This window comes from Garra rufa, chromosome 2 (assembly GCF_049309525.1).
Source record: "Garra rufa chromosome 2, GarRuf1.0, whole genome shotgun sequence".
Lineage (NCBI taxonomy): Eukaryota > Metazoa > Chordata > Actinopteri > Cypriniformes > Cyprinidae > Garra > Garra rufa.
The window spans coordinates 61977575-61990174 of NC_133362.1; the positions used below are offsets into that span (position 1 = coordinate 61977575).

The following is a 12600-nucleotide window of genomic DNA, read 5'->3' on the forward strand; positions in this document are numbered from 1 at the left end:
TAAACGAACTTTGTGCACAAAGATAAAATAAAATGTTAAATAATTATTCTTGTGTAGAATGTACAAAATGTACAATCTTAATAAACATTTACATTATAATAGGGTGTAGTTATGTTTGATATAGAAAATATTTGAATGTGACTAACTGATAATAACATTTTGATCATATTTTAGACCTCTATGTTTAAAGAGACATTCACTTCATATTTGTATAACTATGTTCAGAAAACCCCTATATATGAAATATAACCAATAAACAGCAAAAAAGTAAGTTTCTAATTTTTTTTATAGGCCTAGTTCAATAATATACATATTATATAAAACTGAAAAAATGTAATTACAGTACAGTACTAACCAAAATATATAATAGTTAAATATATATTAAATAATTATAGATTAAACAACAACAATAATAAAATCTAAAGTTGTGAAGAACACAGGAAAAACTAGAAAAATATGTTCTTTATTAAATAATTATGACCAATTATGAATGTTTAATAGTAACAGTTATTAACATTTAGTGTTTACAAACCTGAGCAAGATAATAACAATGCAAGTCTATAAAATTAACTTAAGTCTATAAAAGTCTATTAACAAAACACAATGCAAATGTGGCCAATACTGGTACTTTAATGAACAAATGGGAATAAATGAAACAATTTAAATTTAAAGATTAAATAATAATGATAATAATAACAAAATCTAAAGCTGTTTAAAACACAAGTGGAAAAAAACAATTAAATACAGAGTTTAATAGTAACAGTTATTATACTAACGTTTAGAAAACTAAGCAAGATCAAATAACAATGCAAGTCAATAAAAAAACAACAACAACAAAAAAAACAACAACAATGCAAGACAATATTACTTTTGGTATTTTAATGAACAAATAGAAATAAATTAAATAATTTTAAATTATAGAATAAATAATAATAATAGAAACTTAAGTTGTAGATAATACAGGAAAAGACATGAACAAATATTTTAAAATTAAATAATTATGTACAGAGTTTAACAGTAACCGTTATTAACATATAGTGTTTACAAAACTGGGCACAAACAATGCAAGTCAACAAAATAAACCCCCACTAAAATACAATGAAATATAATAAAATATAATAAAATACAATACTTGTGGTATTTCAGTGAACAAATAGAAATAAATTAAATAATTTAAAAAAATAATAATTTTAAAAGTGCAACAAAATATATATACCCACATACATAACTTTGTGCAAGGATTATTATTGGCAAATGACATGCCCAGACCTCAAATACTGTTTTGTAACACAGTGAAGTCATTTTTTCTTTTCCTCCATCCACCTCTGTTTCTCAGCCTCATAGAACGGAGACTGCTGAAAGTCTCTCCACGACATTTCTGCATTCATTCCCTGAGCCTGATAAAGGGAAAACACTTTAGCAGGACAGTAAATGTATTTGCCAGCCACTCCAGGGAAACCAGCATGTATATGAGGACTGTTGGGTCCTTGTTTTAGTGGCAGGTGGCAGAATCTGCACAAACGGCCAGAAGGATGCTCCACTGCTGACTTCCGCTTGCTCCTCTCCTCAGTGACCTTCTTCCTTTCTGCCCCTCTCTGCTTAGAGGCCTCTAGTTCCCGCTGAAAAAAAGGAGTCTCTGCAAAGTCTTCAAAAGGCATTCTGGGGTTCGTCAGCCCCTCTGCTGAATATGTGTCAAATACTTTCTTGGAGCAGTAGAAGTATTTAACATCACTACCTTGATAAAAGAAATGAATTGAGGAGCCATCACCCATGTATCGAGACTTAGGCTGGCCACAGGCTAAACAGGATCTAGTTTGTTTTTTTTGTGGTGCCTGCTGCTGTTGTTGTTGCTGCTGAAAGGCCTGCTGCTTCTCTACGATGTCCTTCACCATCTTCTCGAGTGCTGTCTGGTCCAGAGGGACAGCCTCAGGAACAGTCTTTGCAGGTGGATTGACTGGGGCAGGTGGCAGTACTGTCACTGGGACACTGGTAGTTTCACTACCTGAGTGAAGACGCTGCCACAACTGTTGTGTCTCCAAGAGCTTTTCAGGGCTGGTGTTGAGAGAAGCATTGGTGTTCTTTTTTTTAGCAAGGTGTTTTATGTACCTGCTTATGTGCTGCTTTGTGGTTGAGTGCAGAAGGCTGTTGGGGTCAGTGCAGGCACTCTGTACCATAGCAGCATATTCAGCATCCACCTTTGTAAGTAGGTCCTTGCTCCCATGGTGCTTAGCCAGCAAACTATCAATGGCATTTCTCATTGGATCCGTCCATCTGTTATGGTCCAACACAAAGACTCTGCCACCTGTCTTAATCGGTCCAGTGCGAGCAGCACAGGGAGAAGCAGCTACAGGCAGTGGTGATGTGCTTGGGAGTTCTAAAAGAGATTCACAAAAGTACTAAATTAAGTATTTATTTTTTGTGTGCATAGATGAGGCAGACAGAATACACACATTGACGCCTGTATGCATAATATGATTACCTGCATCTAATAGACACTCCACAGATGTTTGTTCCTTCACTGACACAGCACTTGGAGTGGAAAACTGGTGAAAAATGACAGTCTGTGGGGTGGTCTCTGGTTCTGGAGCAAGAGGGGTCTCAGCAGAAGAGGTATCGTCTAAGCATTCCTGAAATTGAGCAAAATGAGTGTAATAAAAAAGTTAGTTTTTTTAATCAATAGTCATAGTCTGTTATCAAAAAAGTTTAAAGGCTCACCTGAGATGGAAATGAGAATGGAATGCCAGATGAAGACACTTCTTGCATCTCTGCATCTCCTAGGTCTGTCTTCATGCTTTTGTGTTTGTCAAAGTCAAGAGGCACAGGTCGACAGCCTGGCTCCACATATTGCAGGCCAAACCTCTCTCTTGTGTCCCTGCTGGAGATGTGCAGAGCTGGATATTTGGGTTGCCCTGTCACTCTTATAGATGCCCTGTTTAACTCCATCATCAAAACAGGGTCAAACACTCCAGGTAAGACAACCCCAGGCTGCTTCAGGTCCACTAGCCGCTGATAATTCCAGCGCGCCACACCAGTCATTCCCTGTGCCTGGAACAACTCAGGAGAGACGCGATTGCCTGTTACCCACTGAGCCTGGTGAAAATGAAACCCCTCCTGCTGGGAAGTGCCTCTGACGGGGATCCAAATGGGGACAGCAGCTCCATCACCCTTGACATGATTGAGCTGTAGGGTTCCACCATGCCTGTAGAGGATTCCTTCCTCCACCTCAGGGTCACTTAGGCAGCCTCTAAGAATGTGGATACGCTGAATCCACCACATTTTTAACATTGATGGTTTAAAAAGAAAGATGTTGTTGGGATCCTTTGCCAGATGGAAATGGTGAAGCACTTCTTCCACTCTTTGGAGCAGCTCTCTGGGATGTGGCACTTTTGTCCTGCAGTGCTCTCTGATGTGCTGCTTGGTGGGATTAGCAGGCTCGATACCACAGAATTTGTATGCGTTCTTCAGTTTTTCCATGTCACTTTGATCAACTACAGAGAAGGCAGAAGAGAGGAACTGGCAGAATGAGCTGTACAGAGGATGGTGCTCCGAAAAACACTCCCTGGTGAACCGCCGCATACAGTGAAACAAGTCCAGTTTAACAACCATGTCCTCATTGAACTTCCGGCAAGCGGCATGTAAATTCTTGAGGTTTCCTGATGTAACCTCTGCCACAATAGCTTCAGTGGTCCTCCAGGCTTCCCACTGCTGGTGCTCATAAGGTCCTGGGTCCATCACTCTGAAAGCGGCACAGCAGTCCCTAATTACATAAAAGGGGAAAGTTAAATTAAGTTTAATGTATTTGACATGCATAACCTTGATTCGTGATTCATACCTGTCCACCCACTGGTACTTGGCCTTGGGAATACCAGCAGCACTGTAGCGATTGGCCAGCCCACAGTACATTGACTCCAGGGAGTGCTCACTTTCACTCTGCAGCATCACCCAGGACAGAATCATCCAGTTCTCATTCATCACAGCATAGGATGACATTGTGCCAGATGAGAGGGTCACTTTTCTAGCAACTTTGCGTGTGTGATCTGACCTGAACACCTGTCCAAAAGTGCCTTGTAGGAGCTGAGTGAGAGCTGCTTCCTGCCGCTGATATTCATGAAGAAGGCACTCTACTAAATAGTGTGCAGAGACAGACACCCCATGCCACCCATCAGTGTCTTCGTAACCCCCAAACGGTCCAGGTGTGTCATCCTTCCTCAGTGCCCCAGTGATGGTTTTCTGACCATACAGCCCTGCTTCAGCATCCCTGACGTTCTGCACACTGAGAAGGTAGGCCAGATGGGCTCTTTCATATTTAAGGTGAAGCGCCTCAGACAGCTGGTTGGCCATGTCATTAGGGGATTTTCCAGAGCGCCTCAGTTCATCCATTACTGTTTTACAGATTGCCTTCTTATGGGTGAGGAAGGCTGGCAAGATGTTTGTGAATCGCTGTGGTAGCATGTCTAGCCACTGAGGTTTATCAGCGAACCAGTATTTTTTGCATGCCTTACAACACAGACGTGAAGCAAGGATGTAATATTGGCTGGTAGTACCAAGGACCACTCGGGGTCTTCCCACACCAGAGGACACAACATTAGGACTTTGACAGCCGTAGAGACAAGGCAGGATGTAATTGTTCCTAAGCCTTTCCATTATACTGTGCTCAGGTTTCCAAATGAAAAAGGGATGGAGCTGGAAGTATTTGGGTGACGGAAGACCAGTGTTTGTCTCTATAAGCTCAGGCTGAGGTGGATAGCGCCACAAGGAGACCATATTCATGAGGTTTCTTACTGGGTATGATCCTGGCCAGAGCCCCATGGACTCCATCTCTGTCTTCATCCAAATTCTTTGATGAAGAGAACAGTTCCAGCGGCTAATATCTTGCAAGTAGCTGGGAACAGGTGCTTCTGTCTGTGCAGATGGCATTGATGCAGGAGTTGTAGGTGCTGATTGTGCTGCAGGGGATGGTACAGAGCCATCAGTCTGTGAAGAAGGCATACTGGGACTGGGAGGACTAGAGACTGCGCGTGATGTCGGCAGAACTGCATAAATCCCAAAGTAAAAGTAAATTTATTAATTTATATTTATATATATATATGTGTGTGTGTGTGTGTGTGTGTGTGTGTGTGTGTGTGTGCGCGTGTGTAAAACACTGATTGCACATGATATGCATTTAACTGTCTTTACCTTTTTTGGCCAAGTAGCTGGGAACAGGGGCTTTGGTCAGTGCAGACGGCATTGGTGCAGGTGTTGATTGTGTTGTTGCAGGTGGTAAAGAGACTTCACCCCATGGAGAAGGCCTACACACAGGAACTGATGTAGATAGAGGCTGCAGCAGACCTGCATGAAACAGCACAAGGAGGAAATTAAAAACATAACAAAACATCTAATTCACATGATGTGTGGTTAACTATCTTAACCTTTTTTGGTCGAGTAGCTGGGAACAGGGGCTTTGGTCAGTGCAGACGGCATTGGTGCAGGTGTTGATTGTGTTGTTGCAGGTGGTAAAGAGACTTCACTCCATGGAGAAGGCCTACACACAGGAACTGATGTAGATAGAGGCTGCAGCAGACCTGCATGAAACAGCACAAGGAGAAAATAAAAAAAATATATTAAAACACAGAATGTACACAATGTGTATTTAATTGTCTTGACTACATTAAACTACTAGAATCATTGTTTATTCTATCATTCTATTTATTCTTGTAATGCAAGTTATAATAAACATTCCACAACAACAAATAAGACCAGTTTAAATACCATGCATACAATTCATGAAGTGCACTCACCCTCACCACTGGCATGTTCAACCCTTAACAGTAGTTAGAACAAAAGAACATGTTTTTTAGAACAGGCAAGAACACTGCCAAAAAAACAACTAAGATAATTAAATTCAGACATGGAGGATCAGAAGTCTGTATGTAACAGAATAAGCCTCCAAATCTGATGTGATAAATTAACCTGCTGTAGAAACGACTGTGGATCCCATGGCTTCAGATGATCCTGAAAATTAAGCATTACAATTTGAATAGTTTTCCTCCAGTGTGTGCAATTTAATGCGTCATAAACATGCTGAACTTGACATGGCTCTGTCTAACACACATGACGTGATTCTTAATTCACTTACTCAGCTGTGTTAGATATTTTGTTGGAGAAAGACTCAGCATAATTTTCTCCAGTTCTTCATCCTCCTCCATCACTATAAAACAAAATCAATGCATCAGTAGGCTTTAATAATCAATATAAGCAAATTTGCATGAATTTTATCAACTTACCAGGCTGATCAGAGGCACTACTGGAAGTAACAGGTGGTCTTCCAGTAGAAGCTGATGGTGATTGCAATGGAGGAGTGTTTATCGTTAGCTGTTTTTGCTGCAGTTTTAAAAGATACTGCTGCAAGTTGTACATTTTGCTGCCTGGAACACACTTCTGCTTCATTATAAAGAAAGCATATCCGTCTGCCCTGGTATCCCAAATTTTTCTCCAAGTATCTTTTGCTCTTGTTCCAAATCCAACAGTATTGTCATCCTCTATCAAAACTGGCACTGGATTTGGCCTTTGAGACAGATACCGTTTAAGATCCTCAATTTCCTTAAAGCTTCTTGAGTATTCAAGAAAGGAAATGAGGCTGTCCTTGCAAGGACCCTCTGGGTTAAACTGCCCAGCCTGTTCTTCTTCCTCAACCTTATCGAACAGGTACAAAGCATAGCCGACATCATTCTCCAATAACCACCTGAAAGGCTTGCCCTTGTACTTGCCGAACTGAAGAATGTATTCTCCCAACACCTCTTGCCTGTCAGAGACATCCCCTCCTCTCTGTAAGACAACAGAACGGGCATTCATCCTGACCAGATCTTCTCTTTGAGGTGTTGACTTATCCTGCAGTGAAGGGTTGTCTTTAATTCTTTTTGCCTCTTCTGATGGGTCCCGGCGTAAATGACCCGATGGTCCTTTCCTGAAAGACACCTTGACTGTCCCGGGAAAAAAAACTGTTTTCTTCATGATGCTGCTCTGAAATCATGGCCACATGAAAATACATAATATAATGAAATAAGACATCAGCATCAGTTATATATAAAATAGTTATTTTAAATTGCAATAATATTTAATAATATAACTGTTTATTAGCTGAATAAATGCAGACTTAGAGCATAAGATACATTAAATTTAAAGTAATGTTTAATAAATTTGTGTTATGTAATATTTATTATATATTTCATTTAATATATGTGTGAGTGTGTATATAAAAATATTTAATATGCAAATGTATAAATAAAAACAAGTTTAACTAATTAAAAATGTTGTTTTATACACACCTTTTAAATTATGACAGTAAATTACATGCACTTTTTTGTCATTTAAAGGTAATATATGTGTGTAATACATATTAATTACATTATAAGTATTTTATCAATGTTAACATTTGTTTAAACATTTGAAGTACATAGTAAGAGATCAATGATGAAACATTCACTCTCACAAAACCAATACATGAGAATATACATGCAATTTATATGATTTTGTAAATAAAATAGAGTAAGTTAATACTGCTAAAGTATAGCATTCAACTTACCTTCTCGGTTTGACGGCTTTAATTGCGTTGATCTCGAACTCGACGTAAAAACAGCGGTCATCTGAGCGGTCACTTTTTGAAAAAAGGTAAAGTGTGAGCAAAGGTACTTTAGACAATAAATTATTGTCAGCAAAATAGTTTTGTTTTGTACAACAATTCGGTAAACAGATACCCACCGATCGTAAAACTGTTCTCCCCTCCTCCACTCACAGCGAATGATTGACAGATGACACTAGACTTCTTAAATTCCCCGCCACGGGAAAAGGCGAAACAGCGCCATGAAATCTACACGTGGCCAAATATATATAGCATCCGTAGTGTTAAGCACTACCGTTAAGAATGAATGGGAAAAGTTAAGGGAAGTTAAGCTTAACTATTTTCGGCTGCCGCGCGGAAGGTCCCCAGTTCGAAACTGGGTGGAAACAGCTACTGGCTTTTTCCAAAATTGCTTAAGCCAGGCTCTGCTGCATTCTTAGTCAACACTACAAAGGCCTCTTCTGCCAAGTAGTGTTAAAAGAAGAGAGGCTCCCCGTCAGGTTTCTGTAGTGGTCATCACGTTCGCTTTACACGCGAAAGGTCCTCGGTTCCAAACTGAGCGGAAACAGCTTTTTGCCTTGGACGTAAAACATTAATTGTTTGCATCGTCAGACGAGAGATTTAGTAATCTTTTCCTTTATAGGTTTTTCAACAAGCGATCACCACGAGATTGCTGGCTGTCTTCTCTGCACAAGTTTCTGTAGTGTAATGGTTATCACATTCACCTCACATACGAAAGGTCCCCAGTTTAAAACTGTGCTGAAACAGCTGTTGGCTTTTTCCAAAATTAAGTAGGGATCTACTGCTTTCTTCGTAAACACTACAAATGCCTTCTGCCAAGTGGATTTACCGAGCAGAGACAGTGTTTCTCTTTTGTGGGAAAACATGAAATGTTTGCAAAGTCAGGTGAGGTGTTTAATTATCTTTTCCTTAGTTCGCTCTTCCACAAGCGATCACCAGGAGATTGCTGGCAGTCATCTCTGCACGGGATTCCATAGTGTAGTGGTTGTCACGTTCCCCTCCTGCGAAAGGTCCCCAGTTCGAAACTGGGCGGCAACAGCTGGTGGCTTTTTCCAAAATTGCTTAAGTAGGGATCTGTTGCTTTTTTCGTCAACACTACAAAGGCCTTCTGCCAAGCCGATTTAAAAGAACGGTGGATCCTAATCAAGTTTCTGTAGTGTAGTGGTCATCACGTTCGCCTAACACGCGAAAAGTCCTTGGTTCGAAACCGAGCAGAAACAGTGTTTCTCTTTTGTGGGTAAACATGAACTGTTTGCAAAGTCAGGGGAGGGATTTAGTTATCTTTTCCTTTATTCTTTTTACAGCAAGCGATCACCAGGAGATTGCTGGCTGTGTTCTTTTTACAAGTTTCCATAGTGTAGTGGTTGTCATGGTCGCCTCATGTGAAAGGTCCCCAGTTCGAAACTGGGCGGTAACAGCTGGTGCCTTTTTCCAAAATTTCTTAAGTAGGGATCTGTTGCTTTCTTCGTCAACACTACAAAGGCTTTCTGCAAAGCCGAGTTAAAAGAACGGTGGATTCTAATCAAGTTTCTGTAGTGTAGTGGTCATCACATTCGCCTAACACGTGAAAGGTCCTCGGTTCGAAACCGAGCAGAAACAATGTTTCTCTTTTGTGGGTAAACATGAACTGTTTGCAAAGTCAGGGGAGGGATTTAGTTATCTTTTCCTTTATTTGTTTTACAGCAAGCGATCACCAGGAGATTGCTGGCTGTGTTCTTTTTGCAAGTTTCCATAGTGTAGTGGTTATCACGTTCGCCTCATACGCGAAAGGTCCCCAGTTCGAAACTGGGTGGGAACAGCTAGTGGCTTTTTCCAAAATTGCTTAAGCCAGTGCTCTGCTGCATTCTTAGTCAACACTACAAAGGCCTCTTCTGCCAAGTAGTGTTAAAAGAAGAGAGGCTCCCCGTCAGGTTTCTGTAGCGGTCATCGCGTTCGCTTTACACGCGAAAGGTCCTCGGTTCCAAACTGAGCGGAAACAGCTTTTTGCCTTGGACGTAAAACATTAATTGTTTGCATCGTCAGACGAGAGATTTAGTAATCTTTTCCTTTATAGGTTTTTCAACAAGCGATCACCACTAGATTGCTGGCTGTCTTCTCTGCACAAGTTTCTGTAGTGTAATGGTTATCACATTCACCTCACATACGAAAGGTCCCCAGTTTGAAACAGCTGTTGGCTTTTTCCAAATTGTTTAAGTAGGGATCTACTGCTTTCTCCGTAAACACTACAAATGCCTTCTGCCAAGTGGATTTACCGAGCAGAGACAGTGTTTCTCTTTTGTGGGAAAACATGAAATGTTTGCAAAGTCAGGTGAGGTGTTTAATTATCTTTTCCTTAGTTCGCTCTTCCACAAGCGATCACCAGGAGATTGCTGGCAGTCATCTCTGAACAGGATTCCATAGTGTAGTGGTTGTCACGTTCCCCTCCTGCGAAAGGTCCCCAGTTCGAAACTGGGCGGCAACAGCTGGTGGCTTTTTCCAAAATTGCTTAAGTAGGGATCTGTTGCTTTTTTCGTCAACACTACAAAGGCCTTCTGCCAAGCCGAGTTAAAAGAACGGTGGATCCTAATCAAGTTTCTGTAGTGTAGTGGTCATCACGTTCGCCTAACACGCGAAAGGTCCTCGCTTCGAAACCGAGCAGAAACAGAGTTTCTCTTTTGTGGGAAAACATGAAATGTTTGCAAAGTCAGGTGAGGTGTTTAATTATCTTTTCCTTAGTTCGCTCTTCCACAAGCGATCACCAGGAGATTGCTGGCAGTCCTCTCTGAACAGGATTCCATAGTGTAGTGGTTGTCACGTTCCCCTCCTGCGAAAGTTCCCCAGTTCGAAACTGGACGGCAACAGCTGGTGGCTTTTTCCAAAATTGCTTAAGTAGGGATCTGTTGCTTTCTTCGTCAACACTACAAAGGCCTTCTGCCAAGCCGAGTTAAAAGAACGGTGGATCCTAATCAAGTTTCTGTAGTGTAGTGGTCATCACGTTCGCCTAACACGCGAAAGGTCCTCGGTTCGAAACCGAGCAGAAACAGTGTTTCTCTTTTGTGGGTAAACATGAACCGTTTGCAAAGTCAGGGGAGGGATTTAGTTATCTTTTCCTTTATTCGTTTTACAGCAAGCGATCACCAGGAGATTGCTGGCTGTGTTCTTTTTACAAGTTTCCATAGTGTAGTGGTTATTACGTTCGCCTCACACGCGAAAGGTCCCCAGTTCGAAACTGGGTGGAAACAGCTACTGGCTTTTTCCAAAATTGCATAAGCCAGGCTCTGCTGCATTCTTAGTCAACACTACAAAGGCCTCTTCTGCCAAGTAGTGTTAAAAGAAGAGAGACTCCCCGTCAGGTTTCTGTAGTGGTCATCACGTTCGCTTTACACGCGAAAGGTCCTCGGTTCCAAACTGAGCGGAAACAGCTTTTTGCCTTGGACGTAAAACATTAATTGTTTGCATCGTCAGACGAGAGATTTAGTAATCTTTTCCTTTATAGGTTTTTCAACAAGCGACCACCACGAGATTGCTGGATGTCTTCTCTGCACAAGTTTCTGTAGTGTAATGGTTATCACATTCACCCCACATACGAAAGGTCCCCAGTTTGAAACTGTGCTGAAACAGCTGTTGGCTTTTTCCAAAATTGTTTAAGTAGGGATCTACTGCTTTCTTCGTAAACACTACAAATGCCTTCTGCCAAGTGGATTTACCGAGCAGAGACAGTGTTTCTCTTTTGTGGGAAAACATGAAATGTTTGCAAAGTCAGGTGAGGTGTTTAATTATCTTTTCCTTAGTTCGCTCTTCCACAAGCGATCACCAGGAGATTGCTGGCAGTCCTCTCTGAACAGGATTCCATAGTGTAGTGGTTGTCACGTTCCCCTCCTGCGAAAGTTCCACAGTTCGAAACTGGGCGGCAACAGCTGGTGGCTTTTTCCAAAATTGCTTAAGTAGGGATCTGTTGCTTTCTTCGTCAACACTACAAAGGCCTTCTGCCAAGCCGAGTTAAAAGAACGGTGGATCCTAATCAAGTTTCTGTTCTGTAGTGGTCATCACTTTTGCCTAACACCGCGTGGCCAGCCGTGGATAGTTGGAACACGCTGACAGCCAATGAAATGCAAGCTTTGTTGCCGCTGTCCAAGGTTTTGAATTACACCGACAACCAATCAGATTTTTTCACATTATTTGGGGTAAACGTCTGGACTGGGGTTCGAATCCCGCTCACTGCAGTTTTGCACTCTGCTCAAATGTGAACTTAAAGCAAATGTAAACAAAAAAAGACACCCTACAGCCTTCCAGTAAAAACGTTACATCATTATTTACATGAAACAATTATTGATATTTCTTTTATGTGTGGTTATTGGCCAAAGTAGCTACAGTATTGAATCAGCACCTTGGACAGCATCAGATTTAATAAAACATATATGCAGGACAGTCATCCCAAAGTATACATCCAAAATTTACTTATGCTTGGTTCAGGGATCAGTTATGGAATGTACTTGAGTGGCCTGTTCAGTCTCCAGGTTTAATTTTCATTGAAAACATTTGGTTTAATTTGAAGAAAGCAGTGGCAAAGTGAAAACTAAAGATTATCAGTGATCTCAAAGCTTTTTCAGGTGAGGAATGGGCCAAGATTGCAGTAGAGAGGTGACAGAAGCTTCAAAGCACTTACAGGCAGCGTTTATTGGCAGTTTTAAAGAATAAAAGATTCTGCACAAAATTTGACTTTTAGGGGTTGAATAATTTTGAACATGAACATTTAGAGCCAATTAAATTTTTTTTATTATTATTCATCAGCTTCCGTTTTCAGAATGACTCAAATGTGTATTTATACATTTCTCTAATAGTGTACTGATGCCTTTGTTGAGTTGCTTTTACAAAATTGTGTTCTCTGCAGAAAAATGTCTTCAGGTCAAGGGGGTTGAATAATTTCGATTGCAACTGTATATATATATATATATATATAATTTGCAACTGTAAATCCTGTAAATTTGTTTTTAAAGTTT

The 12600-nt window shown here is 40.8% G+C and overlaps 4 non-coding genes across 4 annotated transcripts; all 4 read left to right on the forward strand.

The window, feature by feature from the left end:
* The first annotated feature begins 9147 nt into the window (after window positions 1-9147).
* Window positions 9148-9220, forward strand: trnav-aac (transfer RNA valine (anticodon AAC)). The gene has a single exon. It is a non-coding gene; the product is annotated as a tRNA-Val (tRNA).
* Window positions 9221-9346: 126 nt separating this feature from the next.
* trnam-cau (transfer RNA methionine (anticodon CAU)) lies at window positions 9347-9419 on the forward strand. The gene has a single exon. It is a non-coding gene; the product is annotated as a tRNA-Met (tRNA).
* Window positions 9420-10570: 1151 nt separating this feature from the next.
* Window positions 10571-10643, forward strand: trnav-aac (transfer RNA valine (anticodon AAC)). The gene has a single exon. It is a non-coding gene; the product is annotated as a tRNA-Val (tRNA).
* Window positions 10644-10769: 126 nt separating this feature from the next.
* Window positions 10770-10842, forward strand: trnav-cac (transfer RNA valine (anticodon CAC)). Its single transcript has one exon. It is a non-coding gene; the product is annotated as a tRNA-Val (tRNA).
* Window positions 10843-12600: the final 1758 nt, after the last annotated feature.